Source organism: Lactuca saligna, chromosome 3 (assembly GCF_052625555.1).
Source record: "Lactuca saligna cultivar CGN05327 chromosome 3, ASM5262555v1, whole genome shotgun sequence".
NCBI lineage: Eukaryota > Viridiplantae > Streptophyta > Magnoliopsida > Asterales > Asteraceae > Lactuca > Lactuca saligna.
The window spans coordinates 188,527,202-188,530,313 of NC_136419.1; the positions used below are offsets into that span (position 1 = coordinate 188,527,202).

The following is a 3,112-nucleotide window of genomic DNA, read 5'->3' on the forward strand; positions in this document are numbered from 1 at the left end:
GGTCCAATTTGTGTCCATCTTCATCGAACCAAAGCAACCCTTGTTTACTGTGAAAAATCGTAACCGATAACAAGAAAGAAAAGACAAGTTAATCAAGGAGCAAAACAACATGAAGAGTCAAGAAGGGATCAAATTCTTCAAACCTTTGTGGATTCAAACATGCTTAACCAATTGATCGAGAAAATGAAGCCATTAGGTTTCAATCAATATATGCTTAGAAAAAATACAAATCAATCCATTATCTTGACATGTTGCCAATATTGATGGATAATCGGTGCACAAATTACGGCCATGATTTTAGGAAGGGTTTGAATTTTGATTTTGATTTTGATTTTACGGAGAGTAACAAAAGTGGATGAACATTATCGAATGATCACGAATTTTATGGTATTATTTTCTGAATTGTTTTTACCAATTAAGAATATAAGATGGATTTTAAAGGATTACAATTAATCCCAAAGTAATTAGGGATTATGAATTTGATTTGTTCTTAAATGTTAATCAACATGATTTTATTTACATTTGAAAATGAAAATAAAATCATAGTAAACTACATATGTCATTTTTAAAGAATAGGAGAAAGAAAAATGAGACATGAGATAGAGTAACTATTATCTTATTAAGATTAAGATATGATAAGATGAGATTAAGATAAGTTAAGATTAAGATAAGATAAGATTAAGAAGGATTCTTTAAAAATTATCATTAGTTAAGAATATGTAGCATTGTAGCTCACCTTCTTGCATCAACACTTTGAAAATGAATTTAAGATCTTTACGGCTGAAAGAGTTCATCCCTCCCGCCCTTTCGATCCACATGGTATGCAGTCAAACGTCATAATTATTTTCTCTTTTCACTTCTAAGTCTCCCACTCTAAACACTTTGGAAACCAATATCTTTAACCTCTGTTCTCACCAAACTTGGGTACAACACAGGCACACAAGTTACAACTAAGCAATTCATAAGATGTTTCGTTTGATGTCCAGAATAAGACGCCCTACAGAAGCATACGACGAACCTCCCTCCACCACCGCTGCTCTGCTCTTCTCCCTCATTTCTTTAACCTTTGTCCTCACCTTGTTATCCTCCATCAATCGTCTTACCCCACTTTCAATCTCCTCCGCCGTGACTTTATCAGCCTTCGGATTAAAAAAATCCTTCTTATAGTCCAACTTAATCTCCACCGCCAACCCAAGCTCCACCACCATTTCAAAAGCATTAATCTGCTGCTCCGCGTAGATTGGCCACGCCGCCGATGGTACACCAAACCACAAGCTCTCCAACAACGAGTTCCACCCGCAGTGAGACACAAATCCTCCGACTGCATCATGAGCCAACACAGCCACCTGCGGGACCCACCCCGTTACTTTTCCGATTCCGGCAGTCCGTTCTAGGAATCCTTCCGGCAATACTGTTCCTGGGTCCTCGTAATCACTCGGCGCTCTTGTTGTTTGATCCGACGGAGGTCGGCGTAGCGACCACAGGAAACGGTGGCCACTTCGCTCTAAACCGTTTGCTATCTCTTTAACTTGAACCTCGTCAAAACTTCCCATGCTCCCAAAACAAAGGAACACCACCGAGGAAGGTGGTTGAGTGTCTAACCAGGTGATGATATCATCATCATCACTCGACGATTTTCCGGCACCGGCTTCTAAGTTGAGTATAGGGCCCACCGGATACACCATCGGAATGGTGTTGTCTTTCGATAATGAATCGATAGCGTGTGTTTCCAATTCCAAGAATGTATTGACAATGATTGCTTTCGCCTCTCTCAGTTTCCGGGCAGATCCCAAAACAAATTCCAGTCCTTCTTGACTCTGGCATATGGTCGGAAACACCTTTGTGGGCACTGGTTTGACAAAACTTGGAACGGAAATGGTGGAATCTGAGTTGCTTAACTCGACAACGTCTTGATTCTTATCATCAGAGAGTGTCTGGATGTACAACTTAAATCCAAGAAAAGCAGCATTAGAAGTGAAGAACACATATGTCGGAACATTAAACTCGTTTGCCACATCTATCATCCCGGTGCAGAACATGTCGACGACGAACCCAGCGATCTGTACTGAATCCGGTTGACTCATCTTGTCGGCGACAATTTTTCTTACGTGTTTGCAGTGACTGTTGATAAAATCAGTGAAGGCGGCCATGGGAGCTTTTGAGTCTTGTGGGGTTTTGTCTTGAGGGAGTTCGATGAAGGAGATACGATCCATGGTGGTGTTTGCTAATGATTGGATGTAGGTGGTGATGGCGGAGCCGGAGCCGAAGGTGGGCGGCGGGTTAATGACGAGGACGGTAATAGTGAGCTGGTGGTCGCGAGTCACTAGCAGTTTTGCGATCTCAATTGTGGACATGATATGACCGACCCCTGGTGCAGGGATGAAGATGAGCTCTGCAATTGAGTTCGCCATTATTGTTGTAAAATGATCTGTTTGAAGTTTTATCTTGTATGTGCTGGTTCTTCTAGATAATATCGATAGAGTTAAACCCAATTGGTTGCTTGCAAAATGAACACGTTGCTCGTTGAATAAATGCACTGAAGGATAATTTTTTAAGATGTTATTAGTTTTATTTTATAAGCATTCAAGTTTGTTGAAAGGCAAAATATTTAAATCGAATTTAAAATTAGATTGTCATAATATAAAAAATAATATATTTTTTGTTCGAGTCATTCAATCATATAAATTAAATAATCTTTTAAATATATTATATGTATTAATTAAAAAAAGTTAATTAAAAAAAGTTAAATATTAAACTGTAACATTAAATTTTTTTTAAATAAAATTTTGAAATATAGAAAAAAAGAACGTATTAATTACAACTACTATCATATTTATTATATTTAATGTTTTACATATCCTCCCAATAAATGAAAATAATTTTCTCATATGTCACTCTCTAATTAATTTGGATACATGTTATTTTTTGATATTTTTTTATTAAATATTCTTTCCATTTGTTAATTTCTTTTTTTTTTAATATTTTCTTAATTAACACATCATATTTACACATCAATTGATAATTACCTTAATTGAAAATAACCAATAAATTAAAATATTAATACTAATATAGTATTTAATATGTTCTTTTTAAATTCAAATTTTAATTTTAA

The 3,112-nt window shown here is 36.3% G+C and overlaps 1 pseudogene; it reads right to left on the bottom strand.

The window, feature by feature from the left end:
• Positions 1-752: 752 nt before the first annotated feature.
• Positions 753-2,507, bottom strand: LOC145037642 (anthocyanidin 3-O-glucosyltransferase 2 pseudogene; annotated as a pseudogene).
• Between the last annotated feature and the right edge of the window lie 605 nt (positions 2,508-3,112).